The sequence below is a fragment of the Vanellus vanellus genome (assembly GCF_965231255.1).
Source record: "Vanellus vanellus genome assembly, chromosome: 1".
NCBI lineage: Eukaryota > Metazoa > Chordata > Aves > Charadriiformes > Charadriidae > Vanellus > Vanellus vanellus.
The window spans coordinates 36,092,258-36,116,501 of NC_138905.1; the positions used below are offsets into that span (position 1 = coordinate 36,092,258).

Sequence of the window (24,244 nt, forward strand, 5' to 3'; positions counted from 1 at the left end):
TTGGGGGGGGTAGGTGTTGGTTTTTTTTTTTTTTTTTTTTTTTTAACACGAGCAAACCGATGCGCCTTTTTGTAACCCTTTCGTGGAATAGCGAGTGCAAACAGCCTTATAACGCGAATTATGTGGCATCCTCAGCCCCGAAGAGGAGGAGAACGGGGTGGGGCCGGGTGTGTGTGTGTGGGGGGGGGGGGAGTGGTGGACACGTCTTGTGCTGACAGCAGCGCGGTGAAGAGCGCGACAGGCGGCCGGTGGGGTTCTCCGTGCCCTTCTCCTCCCCGGCGAGCCCACACCGCCCCGGCCGCGCCTCCGAGCCAGCGGGGGGGGGGCTTCCGCGCTCGGCGGCTCCGAGACCCGCGGCGGCGGCGCCGGGCGGGCAGGTAGGCGGGGAGGGTTCACGCCTCGCCCCGGGGGCCCGGTGTTGCCCGCCCCGTCTTTGCTCCCCCCCCCCCCCGGCCCCGGTCCGCTCCGTCCCGCTCCGTCCCGGCGTTGGCGCGTCCCACCTCCCGCGGCGGCTCCGTCTCCCCGGGCCGGGCGCCGCGCCCCCGCCGGCCCCGCGGAGCCGGGTTGGGCAGCCCGGGAGGCGTCTCCTCCGCAAGCCCCCGCCCCCGCCGCGCCGGTGCTGAAGCGCCTCGACCGCTTCCCCGGCAGCACCCCCCGGGACAGCGGCGCCCCGTCGGCCCCCGGCAAGCGGCACCCGGGCCTCCCTCCCCGCCGCCCGGCCTGGGCTCTCCCGCCCGCTGTTCTGCTGCCGAGGACACCTCATGGGAAATAAATAAATTAATTAGCCCACTCACCCCCGCGGCAGGGAGAGGAGCCGGCGGCGGCCGCGGGATTAGATCCAGCCCGAGCTAGAGACCAGGTAACGTAACCTACCCGCCAGGAGGGAGGAGGAGGAGGAGGAGGAGCAGCGAGGCCGCTGAGGTCGCCCCCACCGGGGGAGGGCTCCGGGGGACGGAGAAGGGGCTGCCGCCGCCGCGCGGCCCCCGGCGGGCTGTGTGCGGGCGGCTGCCCCCCGCGCCGTGCGCCCCGCACTGTCAGTCACACACGCACACGCACACACGAGCCACCGCCCACGCAGGGATGGATGGATCGATGGACGGACGGAGGGATGCGGCGTGGGGCGCAGGCAACGCCCTCCGCGGGCGCTGCCCCCGGGTACCGAAGCAGCCCCTTCGCAGGCACACGCCGCACGCCCCGCCGTGCCCCGCCGGCCCCGCGGCCACGGGCGCCCCGCTGCCATGTGGGCGCCCGGCGCTGACAGACAGCGGGGCAGGGAGGCGGGCGGCGGGGCCGGGCCGAGGCCGCAGTTTCGGGGGGAGGGAGGGGGGTGAGGAAGGGGGAGCGCGGCGCGATCCCGCCCCCGGCGCCGCTGCGCGCATCCCCGCGGGGCGCGGCGAGCCCCGGGCGGCGGGGGGGGGGAGTGGGGGGGGAGGGCGCCTCCCGCCGCATCCCCGGGCCATGCGGCACCGCCCGCCCGCCCGCCCCGGGGGCAGCTCCGCTGGGAAAAATGTAGGCGGGGAGCCGCGGCGGCGAGAGCAGCAAAGGGAAAACCGTGCTGCCCGCCCTTGCCGTCATCAGAAGCGGGCCTGCAAGAAGCGCTGATGTCATAGCTCTGTAGTCGGGCTGACCTTGGGGAAGGTGGGTCTGGATGGACCCTCTGCTGTAGCACCGGTTACCCTGCGCTGGGCTGTTCTGGGCTGCTCTGAGCCTGACAATGCTGGCATTATTATCGCCAAACACTGCTGGCTTTAGTTCGTGGTTGTGTACTGAGCTCTCGGTGTAACTGGTACCAGAGAGGGGAAAATAGTCCTTCTCCAGTGTTCTCTTTACTTGACCTCTGCGAGCACACAGTGGACTCAAGGTCTTTAAAGGGAATGGTCTTGAGTCTCCCTGGCGAGGGGCAGTCATCCCAAAGGAAAAGGAGTTCTCCCTGCATACGGAGACCTCTGTGTCCGGGGGTTCGTGGTTGTTGAAGTGACACCTACAAGACACTGAAGCAATCTTAGAAGAGACCGAGAAGTTACCCTGTTCACATTTCAGAGACCAGAGTGTCCCCTGGTACTCCTGGGAGGGCGCGTTACCTCTCAGTCCTGCAGGGATGCAGAACTGACTGAGGTTCTCCATTGCTTTTCCAGTCGGGTGGATAGGAAAACAAACCAAAAAAGAATAACATTTAGAGAGAGCTGGTTTTTCAGATGCCAGCCTGAGCTTTGAGTAAAGGCGTCTTGCTGAAATTATTATTGAAAGCTGTTTTGGGAAAAAGAAAGAAACTGAAGGAAGCTGCTGCCTCATGGAGGCGTCCGTTCGTGTTTCATTGGTCTCTATAATAATCACTCGTGTTTCCATAGTGACATCCATCTGTGGCTCTCAAGTTACTTATCAAATAGTAATGAAATAGGTGCTTGCAGCTTCCATTGCAGGAATGGGGCCATAAACTTAACAGCACACCAATCGAGCTAACAAAATATTGCCTCAGCTCTGTCTAGATGAATCATGATACACAAGTTAGTCTTCCAAGACAGAGGGATGTAGACTGATATTTAAAGGAAGCAGAAAACTGACAAATAGTTCAATAAAAGTGGTAAATGCTTTTATGTACAAGTATTAAATCTGGGAATAATGTATAAGTGATTCCCTTCTTATTTTTAAAGGCAGCTCTCTCCTTCCATCATTGACTGCTAACTTTGAGTATTATACTTGAGAGTGAGTGCTGAATATCTCCTCCTTCCATGTGGTGGAATAAATTCGGAGAAGAAATTATACTCCAGATGTTTCTATTATTTTTGCAATTTGTTATAAAACTGTAACTCCGTGTATCTGTAGGGCCCAGCTAGCTTAGTTTGCAACATAGTGTTTACAATATAAGTGGCTTCAGAGCAAAACAGCTAATCATTTGGAATAGGCAAAGGCTGGCTGGAGGTTATGGGTTTTCTTTTTAGGGCAGCAGCGAGTGATTTTGGTCAATGAAGTCAGCCTTATTTTATTTGTATGACGGAGATGTGGAATAGCCTAAATACCAACTGTGGCCTTCATGGAAGGTCTTCATGGATGGCAGAAAACTAAATTCAAGTGTTTTATGGATAGGAAAACTCTTCAGATTACTTAGTGATACAACTGATCCAAACAGGTATTTTACACGTAAAGAGGGAGACTTTGAAATACCACAAAGGGAAACATCAAAGAAACGGAGTGTAGCTAAACACTGTGGCTGTGCAGCTGCAACGAAGAGAGGTAGAATCCTGTTTCAGCAATTTTCAATGTAAATGAATGTATCATTAATAGTATATAGAAAAGTCTCCTTCCTGCTCTTTAACCTAATTCCATCTGTAACTCCTCTGGAGAATAGATTGGATTTAAGTTCACTCAGCTCTTGCTATGGCAAAATCCTCATTCTAGAATCTGCGTTTTATGGAGGCAGGACATCATTTGGGCAGCCTTAAAGGGGATGCTGCTATTTACGGACTGGCAAGTTAAGGGAGAGAAAAGAGCACTTCTCCTTGAATCACAGGCTGATGTTTTTTAAAATATTTTTCTTCCATTACTCTTCTGTCTTGGATTTGGTTCACTATGTCACACTTCTTGTCTCTTTCTTTATATATGTGTATATATATATTTCTGGGACCCATTGTTTTTCTTCATTTTAGAAAAAAAGTCCTCTTTGGTATCCATTGTTCCTTAAGTAAATTATCTCGTCCTCTTTTTATGATGAGCAGGTGGTTTTGCTTCCAGTAACTCTGGTTATTATTGGTCTCATTCCAGTTCAAGAAAAGAGACTACAGAGCTCACCTGATTTTTTTTTTTTTCATATTACAACATCACAGGATGCATTTGAAGAGTTACATTTTTCTTGAGGAGATGTTTGCTTTAGCAAAGATGGTGTTTGAATACAATTCTCGAGTAATTGTATCCCTTACACCATTTGCCAGAGTTAAAGCTGTCCATTTTCTTTTGTGAGGATCAAGAAAAGAAGAATGTTCTCTGTCTATGCTAATAATCTGTGCTGTTAAATGGATTTTATGTTTCAAGGTCGGTATGATTGTGAAAATGTAGTTGTCTTTTGATTTTTATTTAAGAAAAAGGGTTAGGTCATAGCCGTTAATCATTGATAGAGAACGTACCAGTTTCTGTGTCTGTTCATGTAATATATAAGGCCTAATGTTTGCACAGCACCAAGGAAGAGGTTAGATAGAAAACAGGACCTCACTGACCTGCTGTTTTACGTGTCAAAGGAATGTGAGAAACAGGCTTCGTCCCACACACACATCTCAGTCCAAACCTGCATTCCTTGACTTGCATGTATTTGTGAGCTGTTGTGCCAACTTTCGTCGTTTTTTTGTGACTCTTGGACCATTTGAAGAAAAGTTTGCAGTATTCAAACAAAAGTCATTGGGATATAGGAGTAAGGAGGTAATATACCATGACCTGAGGAACAGAGGATGTTGGGCAAACTGACTTGGGAACTCTCTTTGGCTTTACAATCTATCACACATTTCCAACATTTCTTATAGCTCTTGGTCTTATAGTCAAGCAATCAAAATAACGTTAAGCTTTTGTTGAAGAGCAAATGTCTAACTAACCAGGTCATGATGGCTGACAAACTAGAAGGAATCTCAGTTTGTTCTTTTTCCTTGCAATCTCAAGATTTTTAATTCGTAATAATTGTGGCTGGGGCGGGGAGGGGGGATGATTCATCGTCATCATTATGGAGCTCATTCTTTTGTTGATTATATTTTTAATTTTAGTTTATGCAGTGTCTTTAAGTAGTTCCTTTATTTGTTATCTTCAAGGTCAAGCCCCCAGTTACATGCTAAATATTTTTTTTTAATTTTGGGACGTGGTGCTTTCCTGTCTCATGACACTTGCAGTAATGTGTAATCAGAGGTGTGCATTAAGAACATTTGCTGATAAAAATTGGATAAGCATTTCCAAAAGGATATTAACATAACTAGGGCAATTAAAAAGTTCTCAGAAACGAAGGAGGAAAATTAATGGAAAAGAATGGGCCTTAGCATAGTATATTCTTTTTCTTTGTGATGTAAGACTTAAGATCTTAAGAAATGGAATTAATGTTAATTCACAAAATCAGGAAGCACTAGAGAACAAACTTAAGACTGATTTATTTATTTTTTTTAAATTTAGCTATTGATGCATTTTCTTTTAAGTTGGTGTCATGATTATTGAATGTGAAGTATTGAATGTATTTCACTTCTACCCTACAAGAAAGCAGTGCTCTGAATAATAACGTAAATCGTATAGAATTGGCAATAACTTTAGACTGTAGGAAACTTGTACTTTTAAGTCAGCTATGGACAAACTGCAGAAAGCCCAAACATTGTAGAAGTTGGGATATTTCAGAGTAGGTGGATTTGACATTCTTTTCATATGATTACTATGAAAGATAATGACAGCATCTGATTTTAATGGTGAAAGAATAAAACCCTGCAGACTAGAGTTGCCCAAATGTGCAGGGCTGCTTAAACAGTGTTTGCTTTCTTCCAGCGTGAACATTTGTATCCCCCAAAAGAATGTGTTCTAGTTGTTTTGACAGCAAACTTGATAGTTATTTCCCTTTTATCTCTCTTTAAGCTTTTCCAATGGAGGACTCGGCTGTAGGTGATGATCAAGGTGCTGTGGGAACATTCAGAAAGCACATTGTGCAGAAAACAGCTCAGAACACCTCCTGTATTTCATGGCTTTTATTATCTTTATATCTTTTTAAAGTTCTGGTCCTTTAGAGTAGCTTATCTTCCCACACGTGCTAGCAGACTCCTGCTGCAGCTTCAGGCATGACCGTTCTGTAGCGCCTTTCCATCGTATGGACTCAGTGATAGCAAACTGTTGGCAGCGCTCCCAAGTTTGGCACTTTGGCATAGAACACATGACAAAATGTTGTAATGGTGTTCAAAATGCATTTGGCATCAAAGAACTTAGCCATTTGCTGTCACTATAGTGGTGGTAACAACAGTGCAACAATGTACGTTGCGTTTTGCATGTGTTCTGTGCAACAGAAATTAGTACAATCAGTCACAAATCAGCACTACATCGTTCCAAAAGATAGAAATGATAGAAATAGTTTAATTAAGATTTTTGCGTTCCTGCTTGCCACTGATCACTTAGACGCTCTTGCAGTCTATGGTGCAAGCAAAAAGGAGACTGAAATCTGTCTCTTGTGTTAGTATCAAACTCAGAGTGTCAACTTCAGGCTTGTACTTCTCAGTGCTTATTTTCTGAATTCATCTGAGAACGAATGTGTATTTTACAGTACTAAAAACATGTGAAGAAGGAAACCAAAAAGAACGTACCATTTCTGTGCAGGCAAAAATGGCAAAAGCATATATGCAAAATGCATATTTGATCTTTTAAACAAAATCAGCTACTTCTGTAATGCATTTGATTAGTATTGCAGAAAGAGAAATGTGCCCACTTTCTGCGTATGCTTTTGAAATCAATTGTACTGGAGTGTTTTTTTCAGCATTAGAAATGAAGTGCTTTGTGGCCTTTTTTCAAATCTCTGGGATAACAATATAAATATTTGGCGGTGAAGGTTAGAATTTTTCAAGTGACACAGGGCTCTGTTCAAACTACCAGCTATAACAACTTGGCTTCTGAGAGACATAGCTGCTTGTCTCTGCTGACCTTATTGAGAGGTGGAAATTGGAAAACTTAAAATGTAGGACGTCTCAACAGTTTTCCATGCTATTGAATTAAAATACCATAGGAGTTGCGATTACTAAATCGAGCTCCTATAGTTTGCATTCTTAATATGGCCCTCAGGGCAGGTTCAAAAAAGAAAGAAAAAAGAATAACTTGATGATGCAAATAAGCTCCCCATGGGAATGTAGGTGTCTGATTTCTTAACAATTGGAATTTTACATGTTAAATTCCTTGATGATTCTGCATTTGCTGAGTACGCTCTCCACTGAGCAAATCTTTTCTATAAGGTAGCTGCTTTGGCATGCTATGCCAGGGATGGATTTGGGTCTGAAACTGGCTCCTGGACCCGGTGTCCTCAGCAATGCCTCCTGCTGATGTTAGAAATGGAAATTGGTGAGCAAAAATGGAAATGGAAATTGGTTTCAGCAAACTGGAACTGAAGACTGGTTTCAGAGGCCGAAAAAATGTGCCTAGGACAGAGACAGGGGGTTGCATCTGGGAGCAGGTGAAGAGAACAGAACAGACTGTGAAGGGAAATTGGTGCTGGAAGCTGAAGAAGGCAGTGGGCCTATTATCCCATTGCCAAACCCTTTCTTAAGACATACGTCTTTATAATAATTCGTACGTGGTGTTAAACTAAAGGCTTCCCTTCTGCCCTGAGGAATTTATAAGATCTCTGCTCATTGTGTCACACAGGGGTCCTACCTCCCCGGCTTCCATCAGGCAGCCTCCTTCCCTTCTTCTCACCAGCGCTACAAAAGGCGAATCGGGGGACTCAATAGTCCGTGATTAGAAGCCACAACAGAGATTTTAGCAAGGAGTGGAAAAAGCTTGTGTATTTTCAGACCTCTGGGTTGTATAGTTAGGGAAAATAGGTAGAAAAGAATATGCCGTAATAGCCTGTATTTACAAAGCATGAAGCATGCATTGTATTTGGGAAGAATAAGAAAAAAGGAGATCCTGTTTTCTTGTTCTTGTGCAGATATAATTATGTTGGCTAGAGGCATAAGGTAGTTTTTTGTTCTCTTGTTTTTCTGATGTAGTTATCCAAAAAGGGATGTTTTGAAGTAGTTATGCTGCATATGAGGGTGCTTTATTTCAATTTAGCTTATTTTCTCATTTGTACATAACAACATTGGAGCATTATGAGAGCTGTGCATGGCCTGTTTCAGTTTTAGCTACATTGGAATAGTGAAATAGGTTTATGAGTAAAGCTAATGAATATAAGAACCAAACTCACATGAGGTAGAGAAATCCAGGAAGGGCATTTAAAACCCAGACCTATAAGCACTGTGGTGTTTTCTCCCAGTCAAAGAATTTGTCAGCGTTGCTTGATTGGCGTTTCCTCTGTTTCTGTGGCTCCAGGTCCAAGCTTGAGCTCCCTCTCGTGCACTTCCACCAAGTTAAAAGGGGTTACTTGTAGTTTACACCCAGTAATGGCTGAAGAGACTCATTTTGACTGCTTCTCAAGACTCAGTTAGTCTTTTGGATCACTTGCTTTGACTTGCCTGATTAGTTTAAATGAAAATTAGTTCTCATAATGATTATCAAAGTGATTTCTCTGTTTCCAAACAGATATTTTAATGTGTCCATCTTCTTTGTCCTTCTCTTCTCCGCCTTCTTTCTGTGAGAGCGTTTTCCTTCTCCCCATTTATTAGAATAAAAAAAGTCAAGGTAAAAGATTGAGTTACTATTCTGCTCTGCTCATCCTACCGGCATACTGGGTTTTCCCCACTAAAACTGGAAACTGTCAGAAACATGCTGACTCATATGGTGACTTTTATATGGCATAGATGATGCTCCTCCATAGAAACCAGTATTTATGTTTTTTTAATGCTATTTTTATCTTTAGAGTTACAAATATTTACATTCTCTACCCTTCTGTTTTTTAATTCTGCCTTTGAGGTGTTATGATTAGCATAAAGAAAAAATGTAGCCTCAGAAAAATGACAAATGTAGAAGATGAAAACAGAATAGAAGAGAAAAAGACATTAACCTGAGGAAATATTATTATTTTGAGGAACTTCACGGAGGCAAATATCTTCAAACTAACAGAAGTGGAATAATGTGTCATATTTTCAGTCAGAGTGGTTTTAGTTGTGTTCAGATTTTTTACTTTTAATTTTTTATTTTTGAGAAAGGAGTAGAGAGAGTGTTGGCCTTTGCTTTTATTATTTCTGTGTGCTAATTGTAGGCCATAGCAAGGTTTTTGTTGTTGACGAATAGTCATGTTGTCTGATCACCAAACGGGTGTGCACTCTTTGCAGTACTGTTGTGTATAGCAGTATATCCATCAAACAGGATGTTAATAAAGAAATGAATATGAAATATGATATGAGAAAAAAATTAACAAACAATTGAGCAATACAGTTCTCCAACATCGAGATTGCTATCTTGAAAACAAAAGGCGAGTGTTGAGTTTTATAGTCATTGTTTAGCCTGGTGGTTGAGGTGGTTGACTTCCAGAAGTACTTTGCAAATAGTGTATAACACATTCGAAACCGTTAGACTGAACACAGCAAAATTAAATAAAGGCTAGAACCATCGTTTAGATTTACTTAAGTAATGACGGCCTGTGACCTCAGTGGGAGCCAGCACGGACTCTGCATTATGGATTTGCTCAGGTGCTTTGGCAGTGGGTGGGCAAAAAAGGGATTATTCCTGATTTACGGCTTGTACAGCACCGGGAAGCCCCATGCCAGCCTGCGGCCTGCTAACGCTCCCCGCTGTGCCAGGTGGGTGAGTTGATCTGCGCATGGGCTGGTGACTCCCTCTCACGCGTGCCATGAAAAAGGAGCTCTAACATGTAAAATGTATGTCGTGCGTACATGGCTGTGTCCTCTAGTACCCACGTGCACCCTGTCAGTGTTGGTCCAGTTGATGATTTCCAGCTCAGAATTACTGCTGTGATTAAAACAATAATAGTGGCTTCCACTGTTATGCTTAATACTAAAGCTGATGATTGGTTTATGCAGCCCTGGGAAATACGGTCATATTGTGTTCATAATGTAATAGGATACAAAAGCCTGTCCTTTCCACGATCAAAACAGGTTCTTCTTCTGAATGTGATAGCACAGAAGGGCGTTAATGAAACAAGATGTTCTTGCTTAACTAGGTGATCAGCTTGGACTTCTGGATATACTTTAGCAATGCTGAAATATTATGTACCTAAAATGATGACTTAAATCGTATTGTTCTCAATGCGATGCATTTTAGCCATAAGGCTGTGAATTTTTTTTTTTCTTGTAGCTGTTTCCTGAAAAATTAGCAAAGCTATTATAGTTGTCGTGTCCAAGCTTACTTTTAAATTATTATACTTAAATTGCCAGTCTAATAGAACAGGATTCTTACAGAACACTGGATGATATATTTTATTGAGGATCCAGAACTTTAATAAGGTAGTTACAATTTTTTTCTTTTCCACCATTTACCATTTTTGTCCCAGGTGTATAAATGCAACACTTTTCGTATGCAGCACATATGAAACCTAAATTAGCCACCTAAATTAGGACCTTTAATTTCAGTGTTACTGGATCCTGGGTAAGTAGGTTGTTATCTCTTAATAACTGAAGCTTAAATCCTACTTTTAAATCAACCCTCTCTTCTAACTAACACTCGTGCAGGATGAAACCAGAAGTTACAACTGTACGCTGAACAGCCTATTTTATAAGTACTTTGAACAGCAGATATAGTCGTATAAGCAGAGAACCTTGCATTCTGGTGTAGTCTCAAAGAAGCATCTACTTGCTTATCATTACGGCAATTGAATATACATAAGTGAGGAGACACAGTGTTTCTAATAGAAATAATCGCATATAGAAACACAGAAGGTGAAAAACTAGGAAGAAATATGCAACATGCTGAATACTGGGAGATGAAGTGGGGAAAAGAAGAAAGCAGTGGTAAAAGAAGTGTGGGCAGATCGGTTCGATGTTTCAGGAAGTTCTAGTGTTGCAGTATGGTATTTACAGCCTATATTGGTCTGCCATGAGTACCATAGGTACACGTGGATATATTTTCCATGTGATCCTTTGGACTCCTTTAGAACATTTCTATGACCAGGTGCATAGAGGGGATAGTGATGTATAAAAAAGGAAGAGCGTTTCATACAAGGAGAACAGTGTGAAAGAAAGCATGGGTCTGAAGGAGGGACACTTGTATGTTGGCGGTACAGGAGTGTGAGGAGATGTAGATTCTGGACCCAGTAAGAAAACAAAGGGATGGGATACTCGGAGAAGACTTTTCACTGCCTTTGCTTTGACTTAGCAGATGAACTGTCAGAACTGAATGGATGACTCTTTCGTCAGCATTTAATAGTAAATTTAGTCCCTTAAAGAATGAAGGACTCCTGTAATCAAGGAAGGTTTCACTCGTCCAATGAATGCAGAGCAGGTTCTGTTTTCCAGTGCCAAATGGCTCAGGTTGTTTGCTTCATAGCTATTCTCCCTGCTCTGAAGGGGAGTTTGAACTGTTTGGTCAATCCCTGCTGGGTTCATTAACTTTGTGTGTTTGTTTCTGTTACCCCATTGAGAAGAGAATGGTTTGTATTTGTGTTCCTAAAAGATTGGACCTGAATTATTTAACCAAACCCCACTGAGCACGGAACCTTTTGTATTTGGTTGAACTCGTGCTCCCAGGGTCATTTTCATCTGCTTGTCTGACCTTGCCAGAGGCAATCCCTGTTTATTTCTTCATTTGGTAGAACTGTGTATCTGGGTCCTGCTGAGGATAGAAACGGGCTGCCTACTTTCTTCTACAAACAGGAACCATGAGAGACTATCGCTTGTCATAAAGAGAGAAGAGCTTATGTAAGACAGCGTTTGATTTCTCTCTCTTTTTTTGTTTGTGTGGGGCTTTTTTTTGTGTTTTTGTTTGTTTGTTTGTTTGTTTGTTTGTTTTTTACCTTCAGAGACTTGGTAATTCCTTGACTTGGAGGGTACTGCAGTGATTCTTCAAGCAGGAGTAGGAAGGTTGGTGACAGCAGTGAGAACAGGCAAGGTCTTGAAGGTAGAAAAAGAAGGAAAGGTACATGATATGAGCTGTCAGGCTGCTGGGCTTTAATTCTCAGGCAGTCCAGCAATGCACCCTCTCGTTTTCTGCCCTGCTTTTGGGGAAAGCCAGAGTAGCGTGAGCTACCTAAAAAAATCTCCGTGCCTCAAAGTGGAGGGAATGCACAGTGCTGCCGGAGCGCTGGATTTAATTTCAGTCCTAAAACGCAGCAGCATAAGGATTAGAGTAGATATTGAACAGTTCTGTTATGGACCATGGGCTGACTTTTGCGGGGTGGTCTGTGTTACTGCCAGGGTTACCGCCTTTAAAAAAACCCCACGTACGCACGAAATAACTGCTGTAGTGCAATAGTGAACCTGTACGTTGATCTGAGTCTTTTGCCTGTGGTAGCTAAAAGCGTTGGGTTTGTCTCAAATAGACACACTCAGGGTGGCTCGAAAGAAGCTGATTAGTCCAGAAAGTAAAAAAGAAAAGTGATCTGTAAGGGAAAGGTGCTGCTGTTGTGTTATTCAGGCCAGCTGGGAGTTGCATAAAATTCATCTGTCTCTTGAGGAGCCTCAGTTGGCAGGATTTGTATGGATTTCTGCCCATAAAAATAAACCTGCTTTACCCTGGTAGAAACTACAGCCAAGAGTTGATCCCTCTGGGGTGAAGGCTTCTGCCAGCACAGCTGCCCCTCTAGGCAAATTAGAAAGACGTTGTACTACACCCTTTAATCACTAGGGTTATATCTCCTTTTTGTCTTCAAACGAAATCACTTTGTCAATTGCTGAATATTTTTATCACTATGCTTACATGTTCAAATAATATATACCCAATTACAACTGTCATGTTCCCACTATAATGTACACTTACATTTATTGCTTACTCGTTTTAAATACCTCCCTTAGTCATAGTCCAAATTTGGCTGCAAATCTGAATGTACCTCCAAGAAATATAGCACATACTTAGCAATTTATATATCTGTGTGTAAATCATAAACTTTCAAGCTGGAGACCATCTTGTATTTTCTTAGAAGCTGGAAACAAATATTTTTTGCTTAACATAATAATTACGCAACTACAAAGATTTGCTAAGTTAAAGCTAAGACTTACAGGCTTTCACAATATGGATACTGTTAAAAATTAAGATGCCAGTAAAGGCAGTAGTACCACTCCATTCAAGCTCATTTTCCTTTTTGCTTATATTTTGCAATGTCCTCACAGCATCCTCTCCCCTCTGAAGAACACCCTTTCTTTTCTAATGCTCAGTAAGTCTCATGTACATAGTCAGTTCTACTGAATTAGGCTCGCATACATTATCTGATCTGACTAGAAAAAGATATTTTTCTACTTTAAAAAATACACTTGTCCACGAATAACTTATGAAAGTCAAAGGAAGTGATTTCGGTATAAGAATCTAAATGGATCTGAGTAAAGCAGAAACATTGCAAACGTATATTAGCGATTTGAACATATTTTGTTTTCATGAGCCCTTAATTTGAAAGTATTGCATTCTTTTATTTTCTGTACAATTATGTATATATTCATATAGATACTTTTAAATACAAGATAGTGAGGACAGCTGAAGGGAAAACAAGGCACCAGGGGAAACATGGGGTACCCGACTTGTGGTGAGCAAGCCTTAAGTCCATTATGGAGTATTTTTTCCTTACTTTGGACTTTGTATGCCGGTAAGTTTTTGAGTTACTAGAGCTGTTAGAGCAAGGGGGGATGAGACTGCCAGCCTTTGAGGGTGGGGGATTAGGCAGGAAGAGTGGAGGGAGGGCAGCGAGTGTTCCCCTGGGGCAGGCTGGAGCAGCAGTCGCCGTTGGGGAGGGCCGGCAGACCGGGACTGGTGGAGGAGCACTTGTTTTCGCCACTCTGCCATTGCAATGAGCGCTAAAGTGCAGGCGGTGAGAAGGAAACTAGGGATACTTCCCTTCAGCCCGGGCGTGGGCAGCGTGTGCACAGGGCACGCAGCACCCTGTGTGCTGCGGTTTTTAATCCGCCGATGTGTCTGACTCGTTCTCAAGGGTTCCGTACGAGAGGGGAGAGTTATTGCCATGTTGGAAACAGATGAGAAAATCTCTGTGTTTCTCATTGCCCAGGGACAGCAACTCTGTCTCGTCCTGCTGTTGTCCATTCATGGTTCCTTATGGTCTTCTCCGTTCACTCCATACTATCCCTTGATGCTAACGACTGCAAAAGAGTACTTACAGGAGAATCAGGCAAGAACCAGCCCAAAAGGCTGCGTGTTCACACAGTGTTGGGCAATGCGACGTGCAACATCCCTCTCAGATTTGCATTTTCTTCATACCGAACACACTCAAACTTGTGCGCTGTCACACCCTGTGGCATGTCTTATTACTCAAGCTCTTGTGTATCTGCAGTTATCTAAGCCAACAACATTTCAGGCCTGAATGATAATACTTTTTAAATCATTCACAGAGAATAGCATTAAATTAGTATTGCTGTTTTTCCTGCAAATGAATCTACTATGGAATTCTTGAGCTTATTCAAAAAGTCTTCCCAGTTTCTCTGGCAAACAGTTACTGTTTTTCTGCTCAGTTGTGAGCACACCCTGATGCTTATTTGCTACCTGTGTCATCAGAGACAGCCCCAGCTATTTCATTGCCCTGAGTAAAATATATTCTGCTGCCTCTACTCCAACATTTGTAAGAAATCATATTTAGTACCAGGTACTTTTATAGAATTTTAGAATGCAAGATATTCAGCTACGATGAAATGCAGACTCACAAAATTGCAGAAAAATATGCGACAAAGTATTTGTACATTATAAAAATTAATGTCTTATTAGCAATTTAATCAGTGCAGTCATAAATTGGCTCTAAAAATGCTGCCTCTCCGATTCTGCAGCTCTGGGCAACTGTCCAGTCTTTACATAAGGTAAGCTGCCCTCTACGTTGTTCTGTAAGGCATTGAACATCGTTTCAAATTTTAATTGGATGGTTTATGCAATGACTTAGTTGAGTAAATTGTGAATTAAAATTGCACGTGAGATTTGTCACAGTTTTTTTTTTTTGTCTAACAAGCCAGAGATTTGCTTTTGCTATATAAGACTTGACTTGAAGATTTACTATCAAAAAGGATAGTATTAGTTGGCTATGGTACGTACATAAAGCATGAGATAGTTTATCTGCAACTTCCATAAATTTTCTTTTACGCAGCCATGATAGCCACAAAAATGTTTGTAATGCAACATTGCTGAGTTACACATTTTACAAACACAGCAAAATAAAGTCCTGCACAAAATACAGGTATTGCACCACACGCTTTTCAGAGACTCATTACTCAGCCAAACTGAACTTATTTTTCTCAGCAATACAGAAAAGATTGCAAAATTTCAGATTTCGTCACTCTACAGTTAAGCTGTTGATCTATTTCAAAGAAGATGGAAAGAACAATTTTTAGTATCCAGAACATATATTTCTCACTTTCTTATTTCATGAGAGTTAAATGAACAAGTAAGAAAACCCTTCTCCTACCTACCCCAAAACATATAAGATTTAAAAACATTGGAGTGGAAGAAGGAACTGGGTCATTATTTCTAGTTCCCTGCAATACCATGACACTGTATTATGAGCATATAGGGCTGGGCTGATCCAAACGCAGAGTTCAGTAGCGTAGGTATCTGTAATTCAGCTAGTTATCTAGAATCACCTTACATAATGGAGAGATATAGGCATGTGTAGGCGACATGTTGTTTCATTATAGCTGAGATGTCTAAAACAGGTCAGTGAGATATGTCCCAGAAGTTCATTTTTGCCCATTGACTATAAGTCAATCTGGAACCTAGGTATCCAGATGACATGCAGATGTCAGCACTGTCTAAAGACGGCTGTGATGAATCCCCCCCTTAAACCAGGAGGAGTCAGAAATTGTGTGTACGCCAAAGAGTAACTCGTAGAAGTTTATCACAAAATTAAATCTTCCCTAAAATGTGAAAAGATAAAAGTATATACTAGAACTATATATACTATATAGTATGTACTATAAACTGAGATTGTCACCCAATATCTGAGGTCTTGCGGGGCATTAGACCAAAAAAAAGTAAATCACACCAACAGAAAACAGTTTGTGACCAAACCTCCATTATTAGAACAAACCTCTATATAGCTTTAAGTATTATCGCCACTGCTAACGTAAAGCATTCTTTTGAGCAAACCGACATCCTTGGATTGTGACTGAAGGAAAGATTGTGCTGTAATATTAACTATATCACTTGTGCGTGCAAAAGATTATTTTTTTTAAGTGTCTATTAATAAACAGACGTTGTACTGGAACAGATGTTAGTGAATAGCAAACCTAAGCTAAATTTCAGATCGACATCCGGATTAAATGGTTATGGTGAACTTAACTTCAATTTTAACAGTTTAAGCTCATGAGTGGGCAGAAAGGTGCAGTAAAGCAACTACATCTCGGCACCTATCTCAGAGGAGCTCTGGAGTAGCTGGTTTTGTATTGCATTTTAAAACCCGCTGCCATTGTTATTCACAAAATACACTGCTAGATTAGTCTCGTATGGTGAGTTGAGTAATAGCCCTCCTGGCGTCTATACATTTTTATAGACAACGGTCCAAGAGAGTATTAACTTTTATTTTTGTCAAGTTCAAGCTGACAGTGAACTGCAGGCCAGCTGCCTGCCACTGGCGTGCCCTGTGCCAATTAGCTCTGTCACTCAGAAGCACACTTTAACATCAGCTCTGACCTTCTACCTCATGCTCAGTTCCCTGAGTTCAGAAGATCAGCCTAGGTGTAGGCACAGATTTAAGCCCTTCTGTTTGCTCTCTGAAGTGGATGGACAACAGGCAGCTGTGCTCCACCACCGTGATGCCAAGCTGGTGCTGTGCTGTGCTCGCTCCTGTTGACCATGCTGTCAGCATCCCTAGAGGACATCTGCGGCCTCACCTTCTAGGGACACCGCAGCGGTACCTGCTGTTCATCCCTCTTTCTGTGACTGCTTTTCACGGACGCAGAAATCTTGAGGCCACCTGTGATTTTTCTCTTCCCCTGCCCAGGGCGGGACGGGGATCCTGGGGAAGGAAGGGCCTGCCACCGACGGGCCCGGCGGGGGGCAACGGCTCTGCTGACACCAGTGAGAAGCTGTACCCGGGACTAAACACGAGTTGTCAAAAAATCTACCAGAGGGTGTCCAGCACGAACAATGCCTCGCTTCCTATTTCTCTCCAATAATAGGAAACGTGGCATTGTTGTCACCGCAGGGTCTCCCTCAGAGTTCAGCAACCCGTGTTTACTTCCTTTTTGTCCCCTTCTTATGTGCTTGTGTCAGCAAACACGTTCCCTTCCTGCCCTTGTCCTCAGTGCTGAGGCGAACAACCCTTGCACATAGTCCTCCCCGCAGCTCGGCTTTACAGCCTTACCTAGCACTGCCACCTATTATCTCCCGTACATTTCATCCTTCCCGAAGGAACGGTTTTCAGATTCAAATTAAAGTTTTAGACGGTACATAGATCAATTAAATGATAATATTTTCTTACGATTCGGCTGGTCTTTTCCTTTAAGCAACTCTGGTATTGGGTGTGCTTCCAGTGGTTCGTCTCACTTTTCGCGCGAGATGATTGCCACAGGTTTTAGAAATGCCGATCATCATTAGCATCATTATTTTCAGACAAATTAAGAAATTCATTGAGAGAATTGCTTCTTCCCCTGTGAATATTCAAAGTAGTGGGCAGTGAAAGTAGCAGCAGTTTTCTTATAAAACTCGTCCCAGACACTGCCTAAAATTCCCAAACAAAGCACTTCTAAGACCTTTGAGGCTTTGATATCAGTTGCACAGTGAATATCTAGGACAAGAAAAACTTTCAGTTTTTTTAACCTGAGTCATCAGAATGTTTTTTCATTTCATTTGGCCATGCAGTTTTATCCTTCCAGCATTTATTGGGTCAAGGCAAATATGGTGTGTGAGACTGGTGAAAAATAGCGATTGTAATAACACATACACTTTTTTCTTTGCTTCTCCAACAAAATAGTTCACGTCATTTTTGCAGTTACAAAGGAAGGGCTTTTGATGTGAACTTGGAAAAGCATTTTGCTCGGAATTCTTGATGAAGTTATGACCTGGTCTAAGGTACAACTTGCCTTTAATGTATGCATTTATTTTATCATCAGTATTGCAGATGATTCGATTTTTTGTCCTATATAAAAATGGTGAATTTTTGTAAAATTTAAGAAATAATGGAAACTAATTTGTGGAACTCTGAAGCAAATTCTGCATTATCTCCAGCAAAATACAGCTTTTTAAATAATGTAGTGGCTAGCATTGCTTATCAATACAAAGAAGTTTCTAATTACTCTGTAAAACCTAATGTGGTACTTTACTATGCCTATAAATGGAGCAGTCTGAAAAAGTCTAAGTTAATTGGGTATTTACTGTTGGACAATTTGTCCAAATGAGAAAAAAAAAATAGACTTTTGCAACACGTTGCTGCATTGAGTGACTGCAGTTTTGCCTTTAAGCTTCTGTTGATGATCTTTAGAGCATTTTTATTACATTTTCAATTTGTTGAACGAAATCATATTGATGCTGATCTTAACTTACTGTATGTTTTAACGAGCAGGCTCACACCCAGCCTCTCAGTACATGCTGAACACCTGTAGCGTTGGGCACAAACTATGTTCAGGTGTCCCCACATATAAGCACTCATTTTAAAAGCTATAGCATCTAAATACACTATTGAATGCGCCCAGAGGATGATGAGGAAACATCCTGCATGGCAGACAAAGGAACCGCGGAAGAAACCCTAAACAGACGATGTAAAGTTCATAGACCTAGGATGCCCTTCTGTGGAGATCGTGTTCTGAATGTTGAGCTTCACCGTAACCTCTTGCGCCTCAGTGATTTGAGACGCTTGTTGGTCTGGCAATTGGTCACACAAAATAAACCATGCGAACATCATGTGTGCTAATCAGCCAATCCCGTCTCCAAAGAGTCTTTAAATGTTCAAACTAAACAAAGGCTCTGCATCTATCAAGTTCAGATTATTGTCTTGGACAGCAGCTCTCTGCCAGGTAATGTGCTGTTTTTCCTCTTTCCTTTTAGCTTTACTTAGCGGCAATAAGTAGTTTCAGATTGCTGTGGTAATCCATGCAAAACTAATTGACTAATTAAATGCAAGACAAGTCAATGCGCCAGCGCACGTCGCGCAGTATTTGCTATTGGCTTTTTAATGATTATCTAGCATATATTGATGAAAGAGTGTGAGGCACTTTAAAGAAGAAATATTCTTACACTCTGCCTACTCCTAAAAAGTTATAACAAAGATTAATGACTGAATGGTGACACTCCCCAGTCTTGTCAGGCTTTATAGATTTGATTGACATTTTTTGTTCATATATTTTGCCAACATTTCTGAGCAAATAAAGAGTTCAAAGATGAGTCTTCTAACGAGAAACTTTAAAGAAAGGGAAGCTCCAGTGTATCTCAGGTCAGACTTCAGAACTGATGGACGTGAAATGTAAATGAGAGTTAGAGTGAAGGGCGTGCTGGAAGCGGTTCTGCGGCTGCGTGACTTGGATTGAATTAGAGCAATGAGAGGACAGTGATAAAGAGTGCAAGCAAAGTGTTTGGCAGCAACATAGACGTGAAGAAGCTCAAGAAGCTCACAGCTAATATGGGAAAAGATGAATGAGGGCAGGAGAAGATTTGAAGACAAGTTGGACATAGCTGAGGCAACAGGCAAGGTAGATGATTGCTGTGGCAGCTTGGGTGGGAATGAAGACTGGAGCAGGCTGGCAGGGAGAATTAATCCCATGTGTTCCGAAGTAACATGTAATTTATACATGCAATATCAATTTTACTTACAAGACAGGTCTTCATGATAAACATCTTCTTTTCATAAGGATTTGGGAGGGCAGCAATAGCATAATCCCCCCGCATGGAACCGGGCGATGGAATGAAGGCTATTCAGCCTCGCTGAGCACTTGCACAGGCGGTTCTTCTGCAGTGCCAGAGATTTTTATAATAAAGAATGAGGGCCTGCTTTAAAGTGAGCAATGGGGGTGTATATTTCACTGACACAGGTTAACTCTGCGTCAGTCTTTTGCAACCTCAGAACTTAGTGTCCTATGCCTAGGTTTAGCTGTAGGCACCTAAAAATTAGTAGATTTCTTTGACTGAAGCGAGTAATTTCCAGTTCTGTTTCTCACATGTAACAACCCTTCTAAAACCTCTAACCAATCTAAACAGTTTTGCAAATAGCTAACGCACTAGCAGTTTTACAATGGCTGATTATATGTAACTTTGGAGAAAAGTTTACCGAGTTTCTTTCCTGGAGATAACCTGGTGATTTTTGGCGCTGTTTTTGTCATCCCTGTTATCAAAGTTTAAAGCCTCAAGGTCTAATTCTTTGCTTACTGAGCTCAAACTGAGTGCAAAGCTGTCTTTGATTTCACTAGAGCAGGCTGATGGCTTAGAGGCCAGAATTTTGTCTGTCATCTTCGCAACTCCTCTGATGTCAGAGGCATTGTGATGGCTTACCCCATAGTAAGGCTGTGGACTTAAATGGGTCAAACTGCAAAACAAAAAATGACAAAACTGGTCAATGGTGACAGTTTTCATGCTTATTTCTGATGAGTATTTTTATACCTTTATTTTTTTTTCATTTGTATTTGCTCATTATGTGATTCTCAATAAATCTACATGAAATGTTTTTCATAAATTATTTATGAAAAAAGTATTGGGGAGATCAAAAAACAAGTAATATTTTGTTTTTCACCGGTGACTGGGACCCCAGTGTGTATTCACATAGACCCATCCTTGCGTAGAACTGATGGATTGTAACTCTCCAACAGTAAAAACAGTCACTTGCTGTTAGTAAAAATAGAAGGAGATAACAGGAAGGTATTCCTACAAGGTAATGGTAGAGAGATCCTCAAATCCTTACACAATGGAGCCATGTTTGAAAAAGTGATTTTTCCCGATGCTGCATGCAACCTTAGTGAAGTTTCAATATGAGGAAAATTCCTTTTGCTTTAACTTACCTCCTAAAAAACTGCTTTTCAGTTTGTCCCGCAAAATTGATTTAGCGGTACAACTCCCTGCCCCCTTAAACAGTTAGAAGATGGAAGGAAGTTGAGGGGGAAAAAACCTAAATCAGCCTGTCCCTTTTCCCCAGAGCCGCAGAGAAAGGAAGCGCTGTGCTTGAGCCGTGTAACAGACGAAAGCAGGAGAGTGAAAGACGTGTGTGCAATGTAGTTACAGACATTATAAAGCAATCACGGCATGATGTTTAAACATTGCTTTACGCTGTTTCCACTGAGAGCTTCCATTAGTATGTGACGATAATAAATCATGATTGTACTTCACTGAGAGCTCTTGCCATGACTGCATACTTTTCTGATTTTTTTTTTTCCTGTGGGTTGCACGTGGAAATGAGAGAGAAATTACTTGAAGAACGTAGCCAGAATAGAAGCAACAAAAGAACAGTACTTAGAAGTGTACAAACTTTTCAACACAGTTGTATTTCATTTTGTCAACATTATTTTATCTAAATAGAAGTGCAGCTTTAAATACAGTCTTGTAGGCAAAGTGAAAGGACGCCTTTAAAAGATGTCCCTGGGCAGTGCATATGTGTTGACAAAGTGGGGTTATTTTAATTCTTTTTTTTCCACTTCTGTAGACATAGCTTGTCTACAGCAACTAATTTGAGAAAGAATATTCTCAGCTAAAGAGGAAGATTGGAACAAGACAAGTGTTTCGTTACTGGTAACGTACTCAACATCTATACAGAATCTCAGTTCAGCTGGCAATGCTTCTCCCAGGTCTAACTCCTACACGCTCAGATGGTAAGTTTTTAGAGCAGGGAAAAGTGCCATCTGGTGATTCAAAACAATACAAAACTGATAGAATCAGGTTCTTGTAGATGACAAATGGAACTGGTCATCAACCTCGGATAAAATTGCCATATGTGATGCTTGGTCCTGAAGATCCCGAAAACTGACAAAACACTCAACTATCTCCATCATCAGATTTCCATTCTTTCATTATACTGCAGCAAGTTAGTATCATATGTTTAACAGCAGTCAATCATATTTTATGCATTTCTTTAATCACAAAAATGCCAGTGTATTTGATGGGTGCTGGTACAAAAGCTATATGCCCTACATATGCTGATTATGTAAATTATGAAAATTATAAACTTATTTGTCCTTTTACATTAGATTTTGAACTCTAGGACTGTGATTTACACGGATGCTAATGTAGCATGTGTTTTCTGTAAAACAGTAACAATCCTGTCTGATATATGAAGAAACTAGAGAAACTTTAATAGGTTAGAATATTAATTGTAACTATTTTAATAAGAAGTTAAGAAAAAATCTTGATAGTTGATAAGCTGATGATGTGCTTTGAACTCTAGGTCTCAAGATTAAGCATAGAAAGACCATGAAAAAGGAAAAGGGTAGGCTGTGACTTTGTGGACAAAGAGATGACATAAAAATCGCACTATGTATTATATGTATTTTATTTTATTCAGTAAGTTTAACTCTTTTTTCTGGTCGAACTGTGTCTGATTTATGTTCTGGGTTGCGGTGAGGGTGAATTAGTAGGTAAAAGTAAAGTAAACTCATTTCTAGCTCACTGCATTTGTTTAAAGGCTCACATCTGTAAACATTTAATCTGAATATTAATTTTATTTGTATGAGTACTCTGAATATCCTGTTGTTTTTTATAGAGCACTTTGTGCAATGCTGTGGGTTTTTTTTTTTCATCAAGACTCCCTTTAAAGGCTCATCAGAGTGAAACTTCATGCTGTAGGGTCTAGTAAGAATGTGCACAAGTACTAAAATGCTGTGTGTAAGCATTCACAAGAATCGCTCCTTTAGTTTGAATACTGAAATATTTGTTGATACTGAGGAGGAAGCTGTAAAACACACATTCCTGTTCTTGAGAGATTTTCTTCGAAGTCAGTAGGCATTTCAAAAGGCTCAGAGTGTATATCTATTTCTGTAAACAGATCCTTCAGTTTAAAAAAAAAAAAGTTAATGAAAAAATAGCAATTAAATAATAGTAGACCATAGACAATATCCATTTATCTAATTTGTAATTCGTGTGTTTAAAAAGGATTTACAACAGAATTATGTTTATACATCACTGCTAATATATATATTTTTTGCTTCGAAGCCATTTTAAAAGAGAAAAAATGCATAAAGAAAAAAAATATTCTGCTGAACACTTACGGCTCTGTATGGGGTGTCCAGGCACCTTTTGCATAAAATTTCAAAGATTCTGCCAACTATGAGCTCAAGGTGTCTTGTCACAGACAGTGAAGTTATAACACTTTTTGTACGTTGCACCACAGATGATAGTGCAAAGCGGCACTATTTCTCAGCCAAATCCTCTTTTGTAATACACTTTAATTAGCTTGTCACATTTTGTATATTCACGTATTGATTCAGCTTTTCCATTAGTTTACATTAATGTCTGGTAATTTAAACCCTAGTGTGAATCTAGGGCTACAAATGAATACTGCACTCTGATATTGGGTGTATGACATGGTATAGATAACTTTATCCATAATAGACAGTATCTCTGTTTTAAGGAGATAAGATGGTAATTCTTTATATTGACACACAATCACTAAATGGCTCAGGGTGAGTTTGCATAGTAGAAAGAGCTCCCTCCAATTGCGTCCAACCACCTTGATAATGAGAAATGGTATGAATGTTTAATTTATTAATTTCTTTCCCCTCGGAAGGTCAAAATGAACTGGTACCTTCATTTTTGTTTCTATAAGTTTTCAAATGAGTTTTACTTTTTGGTTTTCAAGTGGTATTTAATTTGAAATATCAAAAGAACAAAATTAAATTCTAGGTGTCTATACAAAGTTAAGAGAATGAATAAAAGATAATTTCAGTTCATTGTAAATTTCAATATCAACAGTCTAATTTTAATGCAGCTTAACTATTTTAGAAGTCAGTTGGTGGTCAAAGCCAATGTTACTGTAAAGCAGAATGAATGAAAGCAATCATCCTTGTGGTGACTGGGACTGATGATGACCTTTTTTTCATTTATCACGTGATTAGAAAAGCAAAGAAGGACAAGCAATCTTAAGCTGTCAACAGGTATATCAAGTTCTGCTCACAAAACCGGAGAAGGTTACGGCACGCTTTCACCTTACCTTAAACAAAAAAGCATTTAAAGAACTGACTAATTAATTTCTAGCGTAAATAACTGATCTGAACTGTAAACGGAGGGACTGTTTAAGAAGTAGATAGACAATTTAAGAAGTACGTTGAATTCTAGGACTTGGCCGTGGCTTAAAGCCAGGCCTCCTGTGGAAGACCGGTGCTGCATTAGTGTTAGTATTCCTCCTGGGCAGCATGTGCTGCACCAGGAGCTCTACCAACCTGCGAGATGGAACAGCATATCCCCATCTGTTGCTGGCCAGCTGTCCCCTATATCCCCCGCCTTTTCATGAGATCAGCCTGACAGCAGTAGTTATGCTCTCGAGCCATCGTGCAGCTGAGCCACAAACATGAATCGAAAGGGGAAAGGTGCACTTCACAGTCATGTGCCTGTCTGGAATTCGGTCCCTCGGTGTGTTGGGCTTTCTAGCTCC

At 41.7% G+C, this 24,244-nt stretch overlaps 1 protein-coding gene across 1 annotated transcript in view; it reads left to right on the top strand.

The window, feature by feature from the left end:
* Positions 1-316: 316 nt before the first annotated feature.
* SLC16A7 (solute carrier family 16 member 7) overlaps positions 317-24,244 on the top strand; it is a gene marked incomplete at its 3' end in the record, with an annotated part of 80,661 nt that continues 56,733 nt past the window's right edge. The window contains exon 1 of the mRNA XM_082485779.1: positions 317-377. The remainder of the gene's footprint in view (positions 378-24,244) is intronic.